Raw genomic sequence first — 21,494 nt, 5'->3', positions numbered from 1 at the left:
TTACGCTCTGTTGTTTCATCTCTCTGTCACTGCTTCAGCATCTCTGTACAGGTCTGCTCTGCTGACTGAGGATTTACATTTTCTGAGACATTTCCTCCACCAACCTGAGCCATGAGAATAATTAATGGTTAATCAGATTAATATGAGACTGTTATAAAGTCAAATGTTTCTTCAAAAAGTCAAAAATCCAATGATGTTTTAGACCCTTATGCCCTTTCCTTCCCTCTCTTAGACTTCTCTCTTCTCTCCATCCTCCTTTAGAATCAAACATCTTCCCTTTGTTTTTTTTCCTTCTTTATTTCCCTACGTCCCTTTCTTCTCTCATTTTCTTCTTTTCCTACTTTAATTCCTCCCTCCTTTATTTCGTCATCTTTTTATTTTTTACCTCCCTGCCTACTTTCTCTTGCTTCTCCCACTTTTCGTCCATCCGTTCTCTCTCTTCTGAATTTGTTTCCTCTCTTCTTTTCCTTCCATCCCGTCTCCCTTTTGTGATTTTTTTTTCCACCCTTCTTCCCCACCTTTACCTCTCTCTTTTTTCCAACAATCTTCCTTCCCAGTTTCTTTTCAGACTCTTCTGTCTTACTTTTCTTCCTTCTTTTTCTTTTCTGACTTTCCTGTCTCCATCTCAACTTTTCTTCCCTCCTTCCTCCCTCCTTTCCTACTCGAGTACACCTCATTGCTTCATACTTGCTCTTGCGGGTTTGTTTTTCAGTTCTTTCACCCGTGTCATTTTCATGTCTACCTTTTAGTTAAAGTGGAGATGTGAATCGAGGTTGGCCGTTTACCTGAAGCCTCCACAGGTGCAGTATATAAACCACAAAAAGAGAACCAACAGCTTTTCTGTTCCCTCCTCCTCTTCCATCCCTCTCTTCTCTCCTCCTGCCTTCCTCCTGTTTCCGTCTCGGAGGAGAACTCGACTCCTCGGCGGCTGTAATCACTTTACTACTGTTTTTGTTCGCGGTAAGTGGACTAAATATTTGGATGCTCATAAGCAAAGCAGAATAATTGAACGTGTGATTTGTGGCAGCTGGCTCTGAGTCTATGGGCTTGTCTCAGTATAATGAAAACAGCTAGCGAGCCGCTGTAAACAAAAGCAACTTGTTATGTTGCAAACCCCTTGCTGTGCTTTGCTGTGTGTGGGAATCAACTAATTTTCTTGATGGCGTACTGTAATCATGGCGAAGCTTTACCACGCGCTGTGCTGAGTACTGCACTGCTTATTAATACAGAGAGAGAGAGAGAGAGAGAGAGAGAGTCGGTCCACTCCTGGCAGAGCTACTATTACTGTAAACACTCTAAAGTATGGAGAGAGAGAGAGAACAATACCCCAACCTGAATTATTATAATTATTAGTTGAGTCCAGAGCGGCGGACTGGGCCGGCTGGAGGACCTGAGCCCGTTTACAGCCGCCGCTGGAGCCAGAAATTTGGATTCCAGGACCGGAGAGTCACTCTGACGTGAGTACTCAGGAGTTTTCAAGGTCACACAATAATAACAATTATAACAATAAAAATAATTACAGTAATAATGACCACACAGGGGAAAGAGACCCTCTCCATCAAGTTGTGAAATGAAGCTCGTCCACTCAGCAGAAGGTCTGAGATTTGGGGGGTTTTAAACCAGACTAAGGCTCCATAAGCACAGAAAAAGAACAAAACTATTATTATAATTTGACACTTTTACCAAAATAATCTTTGATTCATGTCCAATTACAAACTTCCACCCTCACCTCACAGCCTTCATTGACAGATGGAGTTCTCTCAGGACAACTACTTCAATAATAATGCTGATCCATGACTGAAAGCATCACCATCCCACAAGCCACGAGACAAAACTCGTCCAACTTGTCAGTGATTTCGGGTTTTTTCTTTTAAGACGAGCTGTGTAGTGGAAAAAATGTTGAAATGAACCAGTTTCCTACGAATCGATCGCATAGAAAAGGAACAGGACGCAAAAACAAACACGGCAGCGTTGATGGAACTCGCTTCCACAGCAGCAAAGTTTAATGAAACTTCAAATAATTTACCTCACATTTTGCTTTTCAGTTGATCCAGCAGGCCTTGATTTCCGATCAGGAAACTGGACAGGGATGTCCACATACATTTGACCCAATAGTGAGAACCAGTTATTTATGATTGTCTGAAATATTGTTGAACACCGTAGCATCAAGATCTCAAGATCCCTTCGGTGGATCTAAGAGGCCAGAATCAGAGACAGCGCACCCAAAGTGTAAGGGTCGTCCGCATACTTTTGGCCATATAGTTGTATGTGAATATACTGTATCTGTAATTTACATGGTCACAAGTATTGCTGACTGGGCCTCTAAGGGGGCAACCTCGAAGATTTTCCTCTAAGTCACCGTCAGTCGCCGGATCAGGTGACAATGGTGACTGAGCCTGTGGCCGCTGATGACAGAACTGCCGTATTTACACATCTGTAGTTTTACGAACTGGGCGTCTGTGGCGACACTAAAAGGAAAAAATGCCGCTCTAAGCTACTGCCAATGCAAAATGAACATTTCCTTCACACTGGAAAACCAGGCGACGCTCGTCCCAGTTGTGTCTGGACAGCGGATCAGTCTGACGCGGCGCAGGGAGCGACGGCAGCAGGGGCAGCCGCCTCGGCGAGCCGCGAGATGAGGAGCTGCGGGCCGCGTCCCGCTGTTCGCAGACTCGGGCCGTGTGTGGCGTTCGAATCGGATCGCGGCCGCTCGCAGAGCGATGGACAAAGGCCAAGTGTCGTAGTTTGTTCTTGCTGGGACCTGTAGTGTGAAACCGCATCTGCTGTTACCACCGGTAACCACAGGTGTCGCCAAATCAAGCAGGACTCAGATCTTCCCCACTGGCGCTTTAACTATCATGCTGCTTTTACTAGTGCGGGAAAAATTATTCTGCCTGTTAGTGAGTAAAAGTAGCAGCAACGCTTCCTGACAAGTGGACGTCCTGCATTTAATCAAGCATCACCAGCACGTCATCAGTTTGGAGCCGTTCGGATTCTTCGATACTTGAACTCCATTTTAACGACGGTACTTTTTATTAAGAGGTATTTTGGATGCAGGATTTTACTTGTAATAGAGTATTTCTACTTTTGCCTGAGTAAAGTATATTAATAAAATCTTGCTAGTGACTATTTTTCACTCAAATGTAGAGGAAGGAAAAAGTGTATCATCCTGCCTCTGAGATGTAGTGGAGCAAATGTATAGAGTAGCGGAAAATAAAAACACTGACGGCCACAGTACCTGTGTTAATTACCCCACCGTATTTTACTCGCCGTACTTGGCTTGTAAATGTGTAACACCGGCTACTGAACGTGGCTGATTAAACCAACAGGAGGAACGTCTGAAAGCTTTAAAACCTCATTTTAAGCCTCTTTTTCTTTTTCCTGCTGTTCTTCCACGATTCCTTCCTTCCCCCCCCCCCCGAGTCTGAGCCCGGATCCGTCTCATCCTCTCCCTCTTTCCTCTCTGAGGACGGCAGAACAACAGACTCTCCACCTCGTCTTTCTCTCTCTTCTCCTCGACAGATTCCTCCTTCAGAGGAACAAAGGCTGCTCTCCACATCACTTAGTCCTGACCTGCACCTGTGGAGGGGCGAGAGACTGACACACAGGCCTGGACAGAGAGAGAGAGAGGGGGGGGGTTGCTGTTGCAGGCTGGTCAACCCCTGAGAGGGGTCAAGAGTCAGGGTCGGGGGTCAGAGGTCAAGAGGAAGTCCTTTCTGGTGACGGAGAGCCACTTATCATTCTCATCTAATGGAGCAGCCATCTGTCAATCAGGAAGAGAGAGGAGGGGCCAACAGGTATCGCTGGCCCCTGACGCTACAGCCGCTGTCCCCCGAGGGCCCGCATTGCTGGAAATATGGCTCTGGGGTCTGAATCGGGTCGTGGGATTGTTTACAGTGTCCTCCTGTCCCCCGACCCCGAACGATAGAGACAAATCCAGAGTGTTTGTCATCGTCCTTAATCGAGTTTCACAACATCAGACCTGACCTGAAGACCTGAAGAAAATTAAACCGGAGTTCAACCTGAGCTGATCCGGGTCCATAAAACGTAAGAAACACAAGAGGGAACCACCCGTCACAAGTTCCCAGAGTCCAAAGGGATGTCCCCAGAAGTCCTGTTCCCTCAGACCAAGAGTCCAAAGTCCAGGGATGTTTGGTTTAATGTCAGAAGAATCAGAACCCGCCCCCCAAAAAAAAATCTGATTTAAGAAGCTGGATCCAGAGAATTTTTTACATTTTAGCTTAAAAAAAAAAAAATCACTTCAAATCAATTATCAAAATTGTCGTCACTTAATTCTCATTTCAACTCTAATGGGGCTCAAGGATGAAAAAGACGATTTTTGGGCCAAATGAAAGTTCTGACGCCACGATGACCTTTTATTTATCCGCTGTTACTTCATTAATTACTAAAATAAACTGAAGGAAACCCTCCGAGGCGTTTTTAGGCAGAATTCCAACTCGTTCCTACACGGAGTCGCACGTCTTGGTTTACGGTGCTGACCAGTTCTGACCTCGCCTGGCCTTCATCAGGGCAGAAGAAGAAAGAGAGAAAAATTGAAATATGCTCCGGACCAAGTTAGCAAGTTAGTAAGTGGACCTTGAGTTGAGATCCTTTTGTCAAACTACTACTTCCGACGTCCGGAAAGAAGGACGCTCAACGTTTACGCCAAGGAGACGTCCCGAAAGTGCTGCGGGCGAAATCATACCGGCTGAGCTCGCGTGGCAACGGATCCGTCTCCGTGACGACCGAGCAGAGAGACACTCGGGAAGCAAATAAGTGCAACGTGAGAAACCTGTAAACACGTTTTAACGCACTGAGTTGTACATGTAAGGAGCCAAAAGTGGTTTAAACCTCTACAGAGGCATCAGAGCCACGGGTCGCTGCTTGTCCCTTTTTACCGGTTTCCTTACGTCCCGGAGATTTTTGCCGTCCGGAGCCGTAAAATGACTTTTTCCACACAAGTTTTAACGGAAGCAACAGAAAGAAACTTTTTCTTTTCCAATATCTTTTTTCGTAGCCGACGGATCATCATTAGCTATTTTCTAATTAGAATGGCAGCAGACCTGAACAGACACTCGTATTCCTGAGGAAGTCAGATATCGTCTGCTCCACCGGTGGAGTCCCCGTCCTACAGGATAACATACGGTTTAATCTTGTCTGTGCACAAGATTCATCGCGCACAAAACACCTCATATTGATCTCAAATCTTGTCATTTCATGAACATATCATCATCTTCAGCAGGTAAGACGCTGACTTTTTTCCAGATAGTTTGCACAAGATCCTGTTTTTAATAACTCTGTTTAATTCAGACCGAACGCCAGCAGACCTGAATACACGTTCCTTCCTGAGAACATGAAACACACACATTACCTCACAGAGTCCCGAAAGGTAATTTCTTTCAATCTTGTGTATTAGAGAGAGATCATCGTGTGCACGGGAGACTTTGCGAAGCAGGTTATCATCTTGGGCGAATGAGAAGGAAAAGATATTTCTCTTGACCTTATGGGCTCCGTATGAACCGAGCTCAGCGTGATGAGTTAAACAATACGTTCAGTAACTGTTTGCAGGTTTCCGTTGCACACCAGATATTTTTTTTTCAGACACTTTGCAGTGTGACCAGGGTCCTTTGTCGTGTGCGTGTGGTTCCTTCCGGTGCGCGCCAGATCCCCGTCACTCCAGGGTCTCCGCCGCTGATCATCCGACTCCCGCGAGGGTCCGTCGGTTCCGCCGTCACGTGATCTTCTCCACGTTTACGTAAAAACAACACGTTTGACTAAAGCGAAACTGATGTTGCGCAAATGACCAATGGTCCGGCTGCAGTCTGACGTGTGACAACAAACCTGAGGTGTTTCCCCGCCTCTTCCCATCCTACCAGCTGACTGATCCAGAGTCTGTGCTGTTTGTTGATCCACCGCCGCACATTCGATCCACCGATCCTTCAATTATCTTGAAACACAATCTGGTGTCACCTGGGCTCGCACTTCCCCGGCCAGCCAATACCCGACATTCCCACTGTCAGACAGAGCCCGCACGGGTCTCCCTGTGGACCGCCTCCTCCTCCTCCTCCATCCTAGTCCTCCAAGCCCACGAGGCACTCCTCCGTCTCGTCCCTCTGTAACAAATCTGGTCTACGGGACAGCTTTGGGTTCAGATGCTCCTCTGCAGCACTAAAGTCCTTTTAACGCTGTCAAATGATGAAACCCGTGTGATATGGAGGAGACGGACGAACCGGCAGACAAGAGCGCGGCGTCCCTGTAGCTCTGTAGCTCTCGAACTGCTGCCGGCCTCTAATGATCAGATCAGTGATTTAATGACAGCCTGGTTGGTCTGGGAGAAAACTCTCCCGATGTTTCTCATAGCTCCGGGTCCTGCAGGGATTAGAGAGTCGACCACAGCCGGTCCATGGGGAGAGCTGTGAGGCAGCCACCCAGAGACCTGGAGGAACAGGTGGAGCGTGGGAAAGGAAATATCTGGAGAGGTAGATGTTTGCTGAATTACTGTACTAACCTTCATCGCCATGAACACACTCAGCCCCACACACACACACACACACACGTCGTCCTGCTGCCACAGACACTCACTAGAGCACCAGATGTGGATTAATCCGCCGATGAAAATAGTCCCCAACACATGCGCTAGTTCCCCCCGTTTGTTTGGTAAAACACTGCAGTGAGCAGCTGTTTGGGGAAAACTACTGAGACTTCTTTCAAATGGAATTGTGTCTTTGTGAGGTTTTTAAAGATTCACATCTTCAGAGGGAACCAATGATCTTAGAGCCGAGAGCCACAGGCAGAGGAGCGAGGTCACAGTACACTGAGAGACAGATTGAGGCACTGTTGGTCTGCGTACTCTCGTTGCACCGCTTTGGTCCTAGAGGCCATAGTTCCATAAATCTGCTGCTGATATTCCTGCTGCCCAGAAGGTGTACCCTCATCACAGCTTTACTGACCTCCCGACCTTTATCTAGGCTTTCCACGAGGCCAAACTGTGCACCTGTACGGGGAAAACATGCCGATCCAGGGGCCAGACTGCCGTCAGATTTCCGGGTCGCGTTTGGTCTCCCACCCTGGCCCCGCCCTGAGGGCAAGGCCACCCTAAATCCAGAGGATGCCCGCAGGGCTTCGCACTGTCAGTCTTGTCCCGTAGCCAGTGGTTTATCTACTTTGATCCAGTGGTTTTCAGGTATCCTAGCAACAGCACATTGCATTAATCAAAAACCTACACCTGTGGCTATGCAAAGCTGCATTAATTGCTTTTTTGGTCGTTTGAGGGCTATGTAACGTGGTGGAAGTAAAGTACATTTACTCATGTGCTGCACTACAGTTGTGAGGTACCTGTACTTTATTGGAGTATTTACCTTTTCTTCTACTTCATACCTCTCCTCCACTGCCCTTCAGAGAGAAAAGTTGTACCTTTTACTCTACTACATTTGATTTCACAGACGCGTTACTTTGCCAACGGAGACCGGAACAAAAAACAACATATGAGGGGTTTATAAAATAAAGCACTTTGTTGAAGATTAAACCAGTGGTGTGCGGCTTTTCTGGCTGTAGACCAGTTGCGGATTCAATCAGGTTTCAGACCCGTCTACGAGACCCCTTGAACTTCTAGGGTAAAATGATCCAGATACGAGTTGAGAAAACTAAAAGAAAAAAATTAACAAAATTCGTAAAGCAAAACTTTTTCCCTCTTTCCTCATGCAAAACCAAAACTCGGAGCTGAAAGAGGCTAAAAAGCTCCAAAGAGCCACAGAGATGGTGACAGTTCTGTGGGTTTTTACTTTGAGAAACTTTGAGCACATTTTGTGCAGCTTTAGGTTGTAAGTTGTATTTTTTTCCCAAGCCTGTAAATCTTTTACTGCTTTTTTCTCACATCGATGTAGTAAATTAAATATTCCCACAAATCTCACGTGGTCTTTATGCAGGAAACACGTGGATCTAGTTTTTGAATCCACCTCCTGTTTACACAAAACTCTCATGGAAAATTTCTGGAAAGTTTCTGGAGCTACCGGAGTGAAAAGCTCCCTCCCTCCCTCTCTCTTTCAACTTCATGGTTTGCCCCTATTGAACCCCCCCCCCCCCGCCTCCATTTCCTCAGGTAAGATACCTGGTGTCAGGTTTCACCTTCACAATACCACTGTTTGGAAACAAACACCACTTTGGTGTCTCTCACACACACACACACACACACACACACACACACACACACACACACACACACACACACAAATCAAAGCCCTGATTCAAAGACTCAGTGTGGTCCCGGGTTTTTATTTTCAGACAAACACAATCAACTGTAGATTTAATAATTTATAATAATTTAAAGTAATGACTGAATACGTTTGAATGTGTGTGTGTGTAGGATCTTGGTGTCTCATTAAAGTTGTGTGTAACGTATAAATACAACAGTTCTGTAAAGCAAAACAACTTCCTCTGTTTACTCTGAAATGATCCTATGTTTGAATAATGTCGCATGAGAGTCGGGTAAAATGAAACGTTAACTATCCGACCAATCGTCTATTCGATGGGTGATGGTGGAAGTGTTTTGATTTAGAGTTTAACAGGTGAAGTGGCAGGTGTGTAGGACACGCAGGGCTCTGAAGGAAGGTTTGACTGGAGCAGGACAGTTTTGAAAGATATTCAGTTTGAGGAAAAATTGGAAAAGTGACACATTTCAGGAACTTTAATAAGAGCGAGTGAGGACGTTTCTCAAAAAGTGAGGATATTTTTGGAAATTGAAGGAATTTTGTCTAATCTTCACTGGCTGAAGATATTTTGGAAAGTGAAGACATTTTCTTAAAAACAATGACATTATTGGAAATTGAGGACATTCTTAAAAAGTGAGAACTATTTGGTGAGTTTTAGGTGTGAGGATTTTTTTTTTTTTTCTGAAGTGATGACATTTATTTTGGAAAGAGGACACTGTTGACAAGTAAAGTCATTTTTAAAAAGTGAGGGTTTCAAAAGCAACTTTTTTGTCTGGTCCTGACTTTGAGGACGAATTGGGAAGACATTTCAACAAAGCGGGTATGTTTTTAAACAGTGAAGACATTTTCTGTCAAAGTGAAGACGCAGTATCTTTTGAGATTGAGGACAGTTTGGAAAGTGTGGACATTTTGTCTGGTCCTCACTTCTTCAAGGTGTTTCAGGGTTGAGGTTCAAGTGAGAGGTTTGGGAATGTATCCTGGCAGTACAGCTCATAAGTGTGTGTGTGTGTGTGTGTGATGTCCTGTCGTCAGTTGGTTGAAGTTGGAGCCTCTACTATGAAAACATTACCGACCAACTCTGACCGACATGTTGTCACACCCCAAACACACCCACAGCTGCCTCCGGGTCAAACTGAATTACACAAAGATGACTACAAATATTTTAACAACGTCGCCGACGTGTGTGTGTGTGATAATTAAGAAAAGCAAACAGCTGAGGAGAAGAGAGTCATCACCTAAGAAACAAACCTCTGTCCCCGCAGCTCCTGCTGTCTTTAACTCCTGACGTGGAGAAAATCTGAATCCCGGTTAAATCCTCTCTCTTCTTCTGTGGTGTTCGGGGCAGTCTGCTCTATTTACACCACAGTGGAAATAAAATGATCTCTGCTGGAACGGGGCTTGATTGAGAGAAGAGGGGATAAAAAAAAAAGAAAAAAGAAAGAAAACCCAGAATGATGAGTATTTTCAGGCCGGGATGATCTGTGCTGATCCAAATACTCTCCGCTTCAGGCTTGTGATGCGCAGCTTCAGGGCGTTTATTCGCGCGGAGAGACACGGTTCCTCTATTTTCTGCACGTCAATCATTGTCTTTTTTATTAAAACGATTAGTTAAGAAAAGAAAAACACTGTGATTCTGCGGCGGGATCTCCAGGAAGCGAGCAGCGGTCTGATTGCGGCGCCGCTCGGCCCCTCGCCGTCGACGGCCCTCGTCGGGTAAATGCCAGTAATCATTTGTCTGATTTGATACGAGGAGGAATGAGCTGAGCTGTCTTGATTAATGCTGATTTGGATGGATGGATGGATGCATGCATTGAACCCCTCCACCCCACCCCGCCTTCCCTCCCCTCCACACTCTCTCACACTACCACCATTACCAGTATCACCAGCGCTGACCCCCCCCCCCCACAGCCTGCTGGAATATTATTACGCATCGGCAGCCTCCAATCAGCGGACGGCTGGCGAGCGGACAGGAAGGAGGAGGGTCGTCAGATACCTGACCTCCGACCCCTGTTTGGATCCAAACAGCCAGGAAGCAGCGGGAAACAAGAGGGAACTCTGCAGACGCTCCTGCTCCCCGACAGTCTGACTCGGCAGCCACTCAGATTAAAACGCTCTTTCCGCTCACTGGCTCTTACTGTCTGTTGTTCTGGATTATGTTTGAAATGATAACGAGTGTATAGAAAACTTGAGGCAATGAGCCCCGCATGCAGCGTTTAGCTCGGTGAGGAAAAAAGTGACCAGCAGGCTTACAGATGCAGTATTTAATCATTTCAGGGCACGTTTCCGGAAATCGAATATTTCCTAAATACTTTTTAACACGTGTTTAGGTTTAAATTTCATCTTAAAAACGTTTTCTCTCTCTCTCTCAACCACACGCACAGTGAGGAGGTTATAATTCGTGCCCCAGGACCGGACAAGCTGGAGCTGAAGCACAGACTAAAGATTCGAGTCGTCAGTTGATTGTTGTAGCCGCTCATTCCTGGCAACCGGTTTCCACTAAACTGGGAGGTTACTAATCCCGGAATATTACCAGGCTCTTAACGTGCCGCTTAACTCAATCCTTCCCCAGCTTTTTCAGACCATGGCACCGCTTCAATGGAGATATTCACACACATTCACACAGATGCTCATCAGATGTTGTCATTGTATTATATTGCATTATACCATGCAGGCCCTTCTCGGACACTCAGAATAAAAGCCAACAGGTTATAGGCAGATTAACGGATAAATACTTCACCTAAAATAAAAAATGAAAGGTCTCATGTATTTCTTTCGTTCAGCTCACGAAGAAGAGGTTGCAGGTGCTAACGGGGCATGTGAGCCTGCTGTTGATGTGGAGAGAGAACAACCTGCAGTTTTGACTCCACCGACAAGCAGCTTCTTGTTTTCTTGCAGAAGAGGGATTTTTTGTTGGGGGGGCTCAGATTCAAGTATCAGCGCTTGGTCCCTGTTGGCTGTGTCACATCTTTAATTGCTGCTCTGACGTCTAGCGTCTCTCTGGCCGCTGAGCTCCTGACGAAGTCACGAGCTGGCGAGCGTGTTGACGACCGGCAACCGTGACTGGCGATGCGTCTTGTTTGAAAGTCACAGAGCTCAGTCAAAAGGGTCCGCAGACAGGCAGGACTATCGCAAACAGACTGCATGCGGCAGGATTTGAGGATTTCCCACAGAATTCTGTCTGTTTTTCATGGATGGAGGATGGTAGATTCAGTCACTGAGAACTGAGGGAAAGAAAAGGAGCACAAATGTTTGACTGCCCGGCTACAATCTGTGACTCTCTGTTGATGCGGTTGCCTCCCCTCCTCGTCCTCTTTGCAAACTTCAGATTCCCATAAATCCGCTGTAGTTGTTGAATAAAATCAGAGCTGGTTATGTTGGTGTTTGTCACATTTCTCGCTCCCACGGATCCGTCGCTCAGCCTGAGCGCCAAGTCAGCCGTCGGTGCCGCGAAATAAACGCCCTCATTTTTTATTCAGGAAACAACTTTGATGAAATCTGCTTTTCCCAGCGGTGCTCGAATCAAAGTGCAAATCAGGGACCCCGAGAGCAGGCTGCAGGTCGGTGACAGAGATGATGGAAAAGACATCTGATCAGGCCAAAAATCAAAGCGTGGCTGCTTTGCCTCTCAGAGACCATGAATAAATTCATCCTGGCTCCTGGAGGCTGATGATGGTCTGAAAATATTTCTTTTGGTACAGAATTCCCCGCATTTTGGCGGAAAACCTCCATCAGCGTTACGTGACAAACACAGAACAGATTTGAATACCTTTTCAAGAACGGGCATTTCTTCGTTTCCTCCTGTAGTTCAGGCGGTTCAAACCAAAGCGTGGGCGTCTCTCCTCCTCCAAGAGGCCAAAGTCGAAATTAGCTCGCCTTCACTCCGACCCCGTCAGACGCTGATTTATAATCCTGTAAAACAAGAACCTTAAGTGCAGGCCTCCACCATATTTGATGATTATTTTGTTGACAGAAATGATTTTATCCTCAACGGCAGGAGGAACATACTGAGAAAAAGAAATATTTAACTATGCCTTCCATTTACATTATCTTAGCAAATGACACACTAGAAAGCAGCTGGTCCACTCGCCGTCCATGAGTCTAACGGAAGAACTGGACATGTGGCCTAAATTTCCGCATCGTTTACACACTGGCCGTGAATATTGCGTTTAGTTTCCTTACATAAGACCTGACACTGAGGTAAGGCCGTTTCTCTGTCTCCTTCTACACGTTATGAAATGGGAAAAAAAGGCATGAAAGACGATCCCGCTTTTCTAACTTCGGCTCTGAGAAAAGGATCAGTGCGATCCGGAGCGGCAACGATGAACAGAAAATCAAATCGGCCAATATTTTCATAATCCATTAATCGTCTCACTCCTTTTTCAGGCAAACGTGCCAACTATTCCCTAGTTCACTTTCTCAACATCAGGATTTGCTGCTTTCCTTTGACATGTGCCGTATGATAGTAAACGGACCGTCTCCAAGTTTTGACCTGTTCGAAACACAGAGAAACAAACAAGACATTTGAAGACGTCACCCAGGGAAACTGTAATGGGCATGTTTCACTACTTTCTGATGTTTTGTAGACACAGTTAAAAAAAATAGTTAAATGTGGCCCTAGAACCGTATTTACCAAAGTGTTTTACAGCGGAAAGAAAAAGAAAAGTGTTAAATGATAATGTGCTTTTGTACATTACAGTTAATCTAATATATTTGGGATTTGGACTGTTTGTCAGACAAAACAAGGCATTTGATGACGTCAACCTGGACACTGGCAATTCTCCTCTCCCGAGCTTGAAGTCGTAAATCTCTCCCAGCAGAAAAATGATGCCAGTGAGCTCTAACCATTCTGCCACTTGGGAACGCAACTTTGGGGACAGCAAAATGCCCAGTGACAGAAGTGCTTTCTGATGCCGTCCCTCTCTACACTGCCCAACCCCAACTCCTGGAAGTAACATTCATGTTGTACCAACTTGCAACTCATACGTTTTGAGAGAAACATATTTACTCGTCCTGTGAGGCCCCAACAACGGTTCACGCACAAGGACCAGTCAGCGAAACTACTCAGCCAGCAAATACTATGTACTTATGATACTAAGAACGTAAACTTTTCAAAATAAGAGCGTTGCTCTAGGCGTGCAGCTAAGCTAGGTAGCCACTGCACCACTCTGTCTGTTGTAGCCCAGGAGCTGTGAGGCTAAGCATGTTAGCTTTGCTCCTGAAGAGCAGTGTGGGGCTTAAAACACACTGTTATTGAGGGAAGTGCGCACACACACACACACACACACACACACACACACACACACACACACACACACACACACACACACACACACACACACACACACACACACACACACACACACACACACACACACACACACACACACACACACGTTCAGGGTTATTTAGCGATGCTTTCAATGAACTGATATTCAGTCTCAGTTACCTAAATGTTTGCCGCATGTGCTCCCAGTCTTGTTACCTGCAGATGAAGGTGCAGGCTGTCAAACAGGAAGTGGGAGAGTCCAACCAGCTTTATAGGGAGGGGAACCTGGACCGTACTAAGTGGGATACAGTACTGAGGGTACAGACTGTTGTCAAGTGTTTTTTTTTTTTTTTTTTTGGTTTTAAAATTAACATAAAACTCTATTGTGAACATCAATTTTGGTAAAATTGCTGTAAATGTGTAAGTTCAACCTTTTGTTTATTTTGAGTTAAAGGTCTTGTTGTCCTGGGCTACATACTACATACCGTCCTCCCTGTTTACGGCCCGTAACTGAATTTCCAGAAAATCTTCAAAAGTAAAATGCAGATGAATGTGCGCTGCCGTCTACTATGAATATGACTGGTTGATGCGGATAAACAGCTGGCGGAGCCGATTCTCCAGTCGCTGCCGTTACACCACCACAGAAGAAGAGGACGCGGCGAGACGAGGTCGTTAAAAGAGCCGCACTCGAAGATCAGACGAGGGAAAACCACGTGGAGAACGTGATGGAAACCTGACGTTTCTGCTGGTTCCGTGTGCTGATGTGAGGAAGGTTCCAGTCTCCTCACGGCTCCTCACAGATCCGATGGTTCCCTCTCTCCGCTGGAGGTGACGAGTCACATGCTTCATTTATTCACTACGTCTGTTTCCGTCGCACTTTGTAGCCTTTTGTTTTTATCGCTGCCTCCTGTCAGGAAAACATTTTTGCCATATTGTGACTTTTAATTCAACCGACTTCTGGTGTTTACGCCATTTTCTTTTTAACGGGCAAATTGTAAACACTGAGAGAAGCAGGTGGACAGAAACTCACTTAGCCTGCCATGCCAGAATGGGGAGATTGACAAGCTTAGCAACAGCGACTAAGGGGAGGCTGGCTCAAAAGTATGAGAGACACTTCCACATTACAGTCATTTGATTTACTTTTCATATCAAAGGGCTTTGAGTGAAGGGTTTTCCGCAACTGATATTTAGTACCAGGGCCTCCCAACGGTGTGTCTATGGCACCCGAAATTAAATAAGATCAAACCGCGTCGTCAAATTCCCTCTCGGTGCATTTTTGTCCACCAAACCAAAACAGTCCGGTGTGAGGACGGGTGGAGGCCCCGGCTGAACCTGCCTCAGTCAGCTCCAATCAACTGCCGGCCGACAGATGTCAAAGCAACAGGCTGAAGAGGTGTTTGATGTGGGGAAACACAACAGTAAAGCCGCCCTCGCTTAATGAATCGACCAATCAGCTGCTGCCCCGGCTGCCGACACGTGACAGCGCTTAGCCCCGCCCAGCTCGACCGGAGACCCGTCCAAGTGTCACGAGACTGTTTAATCTGGACTCTGTGTGTGTGTGAGTTTGACCAAAAGAAAGACAGAGAGCCAGGAGGGAGGCAGCATGAAAACAAGATGGAGGAGCTGAGGCAGGAAAAAGCGTGTTTGATGTAAACAGTGAGGAGAAGGAACTGGAAGGAGGAGCGGAGGAGGTCGTGTCCGGTCTCTCTAGCTCTGGGTTTTAATCTCCTCCGGTTTACTCGGCTTGTCGTGCGATATTTGTCAAACTAACAAACTGGAAGTCAAAGCGTTCAACCCTCTTTGACTTTCATACGAATTTTATCGAGACTAAGCGTCTCCGGCCGCGTTCGCAGTGCCACGAGGCCACAGTCCATCTAGTAGATGTAGAGCTGGGTCATGTGGTTGGGCAAGATTTTGACCTGCCGGTGGCACTGGGGGAAAAACAATAACAATAATACGACGTGTCTTACAAGTCAATCATATGTTGTGTATACGTAAAATAAAAGTAGCTGAGTAGAGGTATAAAGTAGCATGAATTGAAAATATTCGGAATAATCAGAATTGTAGCTAACACTTGAGCATGTCTGCTGAGTTAGTGTTTATTCCACCGCTGTCGAGCGTCTCACGCTGAGGCGGGAGCATCTGGAAAGACGCCGAGGCTGCAGATGAGATGAGCGCGTCGAGCGCACCAAGAGCTTTGTTTACACAGCTGGAGCTGAGCACAAGAACAGAGGGAGGAGGGTGTCTCGCCTGGTTTCGCCACGCCTCCTGTTTCACCTATAGCCACCAGCCGTGTCACGGGGTCCTGGAGTACGCGTCCACGTCACTGCAGTAAGGCGAGAGGTTCAACCGCTGGATTTCAGCAGAAAAAAAGAAGGTTTCAGGGCATGTAAGCTACTCTTCACTGCCTTTTTCTCTGCTACGCCGTTACAGCAAATTACGGTGCTTTTAACTGATTAAAAAAAAAAAAAAAAAGACTTTTCTTGGAAAGAGCACCAGGCCCTGGAGGTCTGAGCAACACCAGAGATACAATCCTCTTCTCAGACTCCCTGTCATTACCTTTGTTAAGATTGCTGTTTAAGTAAGAGTTAGCTGGAGCTTCACCAGAGGTGGGGCTAAAGAGGTAATGTTTGTCCTGATGGTGGCGCTAGAGAGAGAGGTCATAGGGTCAATAAAATCAAAAGGTTTCATCGGCTGCTCGCGACGGTTGAGATCTAGACTTATCAGACGGATGGAGGACTGACCGATCAGACCATGGTCCTGCTGCTAGTGGGGCAAAAATCTCAGGCAGCGTGAGATCAGAGGCAAAGACTGGAGCCTGAGACTAAACAGGGGCTGATTTAAAGGGGGGCTATGTGTACGTTTTCTCTGCCCCTGAACCTGAACGTGGGTTCTTGCCGGGAGCGGGGGGAGGTGAGGGTCACCTGTCAACAGCGACAGCTTCTCATGCCGAACCCGCGACGTTTCTTCTAGACCGGTGAGTAAACAGCTGTTAATGCTGACGTCGGCTATGTAACGGTAGCAAAAACGTACATGTTGCTAATTTAAAAGAGTTCAAGTCTCATTTGCATTTATTTGCTCGTGTCACCTCTGTCTCTTTCCACCGGTACAGAATGGGTGACGTCACATTTAATCTACAAAATGACTGATATTCTGTAGAAAGACATGTTCACCACTTTCCTTTAGAAAGAAAAACTTAATAAATAAATGTAAAATATTGTTTCTGTGCTTTAAAAACATTGAAAGCAGCAGTCCGTTCTAATTAAGTGAGAATAGGAGGCTGGTGGAGTTTTAATGACCATGTTGTTTTACTGAAACTCTTCTTAAAGTCTAAATTTGCTTTTGAAATTACTTTTCGACACAATTTTCAACTAAAGTTGAGAGACACTGAAACACTCTGACAACAGCTGTGATATCCAGTTTCCCCACACAGATCATCGTCTCATCATCTCGTCACCGAAATAGAACAAAACCTGTCAAACATCAACAGCAAACTTCAGCTAAACTGAACTACGCACGCGTCTGACATTTATTCACAGATAATAAAGTTGGCATTTCAAACAATTTGAAATAGTACAACAGCGTGTTTTCCTAAATTATAAGGGCAGGAAAATAAAGAATAAACAGTTGACACTACATCTGCTAAAAGCAGCAATATTGACACAGTACACTGCAAGAATTTGTTTGTATAATATAAATCTACTCTTCATACTATTGTTCATACTTTTTTCTTTCCCATTTCTTGCCTTTTTTTTTAATTCTAATGTGGAATTTATTAGAAGTTACCAGAAACAACATCATTTTTCAAATAATGGTCCAGGTCTGAAATAGTTGCAACAGACATGGTCTGTTCTACTAAACACACGCTTTGACACTGGCTCTGAGCTAAAACCTCTGTGAGCTCAGAGCATACAGCTGTGGAAGCTTGAGGATGATGGCTCTGTTAGCTCAGGGCTAGCACTGCCGTTAGCCCAAGGTTGCTGGATTCTGAATTAATCCAAACAAATAAAATTAAAAACCAAATCATCGCGCAAAGATTCCAGAAGTTGAACTTCAACGCTATACTTTGTTAGCATGTACATACATCTAAATTCATTTAGGCCGTTTAAATGTTGTTACTTATTACCATCTTGTAATAATGCACGAACGCGAGTCTTAAACAGAAGGCTAAAGGGTGTGTTGAGAATGAATGCGAACCCGGTGTTCACCTTGTGTTATTATTGCAAATGAGTGACCTCGAGAAGTTTCATTTATCCACCAAAGGCGGCCATTGTACTGACTGTACCGACGGTAGCCGCTGCTAGCTAGCAATATACAAGCTAACTGTGCGTGTATCGAGTGGTTGTTGGTGTTTATGTGACAGTTCTGGCAAACAGATCCCAGAGAAGTCACCAGGAACTCCAGTTCTTTCTGCCATTTTCTTCCAGTCTCTGCCTCTTCTGTACGTTCATTAGGCGGAGTCATGAATCTCTCGGGATCGTACGTTTTTGCGCAAGTATCGACATTTTTACCTTGTGCAACACGTTTTCATCTCGATTCGTGCCGTTTTGCTTGGTTTATATACCATGATGCCACCTTGGAATTTATTTCGCGTTCAGTCCGACAGCTTTTAGCTCGGCTTAGCGATCTCAGGGCTAGCCTCTCTGTTAGCTCAGAGCTAACGGGTCCAATACATCAGTGGAGGGCCAGCGTTGTAAAAACACACGGCGGCTGCAGTGAGCTCACCTTCATGGTGTGAGGCAGCCCCGACGGCTCTGCATAGAACACGTCTGGGGAAAGCGACATGTCACAAACCTTAACAAATTCACCTCGTGCGAAGGTGCTGCTGCTACTCTGACATGTTACACTCCTACGCATGGCCGCCTTTCCTGTGCTGTCTAAACGCTAGATGGGACCGAAGCAACGCAGTTAGAACCATCTAGCTGTTTGTGTTACATAAATAGCGAGTTTCATGGATGTGACACCTACGCCCTACAGACAGTGCTGTGACAGATTTGTGTTGATGAGCAATCGATCCTCAAGCAACTCAAGAAGTAACTGAGAATTTAACCTCTGCTGAATGCTCATTGCTGAAATTTAAATTGATTTAAATTGATTTTATTTCAAAGGTCTTTCTATCTCAACCAAAGGGCTTTGAATTCCTCATTTTCATTTTCCATTTCCAAAAAGGTAATTTAAAGTTGTGCAATTTCAAAGATTTTTTGATTTACTTATTCTCTTCCAGGTCACAAATTCAGATAAAAACTTCAAGTTAAATCATTAATCTGGATTTCTCTCTTGGATTATATGTCTGGCAGAACATTACCTGATGAGGGCTGATCAGTTTCATTTAGGGTTTGATTGCCTATGCCTGGCAGCACTGACCTTCAAATTTGAATTATGGTGTCTGATTTTCTGACTTGATTTTTTGACTTAAGTTGAATTTTTTTAGATCTGAAAACGACCAAACGCTTTTTCTAGTTCTTATGCAAAGCCTTAAAAAAGATTCCAAAATAAAAACCCTTACCTACTCTTTACCTGCCTGAAATCTCGGTGACAGAAATCCAAAGAACGTAAATTAAATTTTTTTACCACTTTATTTGTATTAATATTTTCAGGCAAAACGAGTGGGTTGACTTGGCAACATATTTACACAGGAACAGGGTCTTTCAGTACATAGTAACATCTTGTAGGTTCTCATGTGGTATATAGGGTTCATTCTTTCCAGTATTTTAGATATTGGTATAAACTATATAGTCCTGAGGTAGTGGTAAGTTTCTCCATCCAGTTTATGTAGTTGACAGTTACAGTTTAGGTGTGCGACAAAGGAGCAATCAACCACCTTCCCTGAGCAACCACTTTTTCAACGAATTTCCATATAGATGGTTTTCAAAGTTAAACATTTCAATGTTATAAATAAAGCGGTAATTTAAATTCCATTATGAAGTGCTAAGTAATGATTACATTACACAATTAGCTATCCGTTTGCTCCTAAGATTCATATCCTTGTGGCCTTTCTTTGCTTCTGTAAATCGCCGTCCGTATTACGACCGAATGCCTGAAGACGTTTAACGTGCTCAAAGACTGCGGCGGCAGCCGCATGCCAGTCACTGCGATCTGACCCTCGAAAGATCATAAAATCACCCGCACGTACTGACAAAAATAAATCTGACTCATGCGAACGGGGCTTTATACAGCTGAGATCAAACAGTGTGTAATAAAGTCGTTTTCAACACATATACACACACACACAGTAACACGTAGAGGTGTAACATCACTCAAATGTCAAAGCCCAGTAAAATGAGGTGAGGCCATGGATGGCGTCTGATCTGGGAACAGTCAGTCCTGTTAATTCTCCTTCACTCTTGCTGTTTGCACCTCTCCGCTCAGATCACCTCCCCATCTAGCTCCATGTTCTCATTGTCTCTCCGTAAAGGTCACATCCAATCGCTTCACTCTTTTCTCTTCTAAATAATTTTTTTCACCTCGGCACCCTTTGAAACGGAGCGAATGTCAGAGAACAGAAAGAAGGGAAAAAAAAATCTCCTGAACGTCCAATTTTATCACCAATTTTAGAGTTGACGCAACAGGGAGTCGGACCGGAGCGTGGAGCTCATTTGACTTTGCCGGACTAGGACTAGGTTCGCATCTCTTTACATTTTAAATATTTAGTTTCTTAACCCTAATTATACATAAATACTGACTCTGTACTTCGGTCCCATGGTGACAATTAAACAAAAAACTGTTGATAAGCTCGAAAAAGAGCGAGTGGATGGACCTTAAGTTTGGATTTATTCGTCAAACTAAACCAAATAGTTGCCTGAACCTATAGGACCATAGAATGGTTTCTCTTTACTGACATAATCTGTAAGATTTGCGTGAATCAAAACCCTGTTTTTCATACTGCTTATGGTCAGAACTTTGCAGCAATGACCATTAAATGTGTTTAGATTCTGTAATCACCTTCCTATAGAGTCGTTTTTTATTGGTGCTTGCGGGGTCCGCCGTTCCCGTACTGGTTCACAATGCAGCATTTAATCCAGCGTTGATGTTTTTCATTTTGCCTCATTGTTCTCAGCCTCGCTGTGTTTTGTTTACTGTCCTACGGCCGTAGGTTACCGCTAACGCTAACCCAACACTTCCTGCTGCCGTTTTACATTAGAGGACCTCAGCTGGAGAAAGACAGGGTGGCCGTTACGGGAAAGACAATGTGTCGACAGTGGATGATGTCCTCATTCGTTAGTCTGCCTACGAATCTCCGATTGCTTCGCCAAGAAGCAAAAAGCAGCCAACAGCGAACACAATATCAGACTCATTTGAATCAATGAATAAATCGAAGACGTGCCATTAGAGGTCTCGCACAAGGCTTTGAATATTGTGAAGAACCACAGGAATAGCTCAGAGGCAGAGGCAAAGAAAGTGTGAAAGTGGAGCCCACCCGCCTTTTGCCCAGCTCGTTAGAGGAACACCCCAGTTCTGTGTTTCAAGCGAGCCGCGCGGCCGATCCGACATCCTGCCGGAAGGTTTCTCTGTTACTTCTTTCAGATTTTTTCGGCATAACTTTACATGTCGGCAGGGCGCTGCACAGCAAACTAAATTCCTCTTCAAGGCACCTAATAGCGTCGCGCATCTTGTCGTCGTCCAGTTACCAATGCTTTTAAGTGAGTTCTCGCGGATGTAGCGGTTAGTTTACACTGTTGTCGCGGTGGCACTGGTTGTGGTTGGTGTGGTTGTTACGTGGTGGTTTACCAAGCGTCACACTGCTTCCTATGCTGCCACTGGAACTATTCCATTGCCAGTTTTTGTCGTCTATTTTTTTTTTGATCGTAACAGGTATTATTAGTCTTTGTTTAATATGCATTTTATAAAGGAACTTTTGACTTTTTTCAATGGAATGAGACACGTCTTTACATGTGTGACGGTACTGTTCACTCATTGCACTTTACTCATCTCAGTGCTACTTGCACTCTACTGTTTTTGCATTGGATTTATGTCTTTTTTTAAAAATTGTTCTCTTGTGTCAGCCGTAGCACTGAAGTGCT

At 45.0% G+C, this 21,494-nt stretch overlaps 1 long non-coding RNA gene across 1 annotated transcript; it reads right to left on the bottom strand.

Annotated features, from left to right (window-relative positions):
* Positions 1 to 10,125: 10,125 nt before the first annotated feature.
* On the bottom strand, positions 10,126 to 13,708 carry LOC120795570. The gene is made up of 3 exons (XR_005708254.1): positions 13,654 to 13,708; positions 11,974 to 12,116; positions 10,126 to 11,758 (listed from the first exon to the last, which is right to left on the bottom strand). It is a non-coding gene; the product is annotated as an uncharacterized LOC120795570 (long non-coding RNA).
* Between the last annotated feature and the right edge of the window lie 7,786 nt (positions 13,709 to 21,494).

The sequence above is a fragment of the Xiphias gladius genome, chromosome 10 (assembly GCF_016859285.1).
Source record: "Xiphias gladius isolate SHS-SW01 ecotype Sanya breed wild chromosome 10, ASM1685928v1, whole genome shotgun sequence".
In the NCBI taxonomy this organism is placed as follows: domain Eukaryota; kingdom Metazoa; phylum Chordata; class Actinopteri; order Istiophoriformes; family Xiphiidae; genus Xiphias; species Xiphias gladius.
This window is presented reverse-complemented; position numbering and strand designations above follow the sequence as displayed.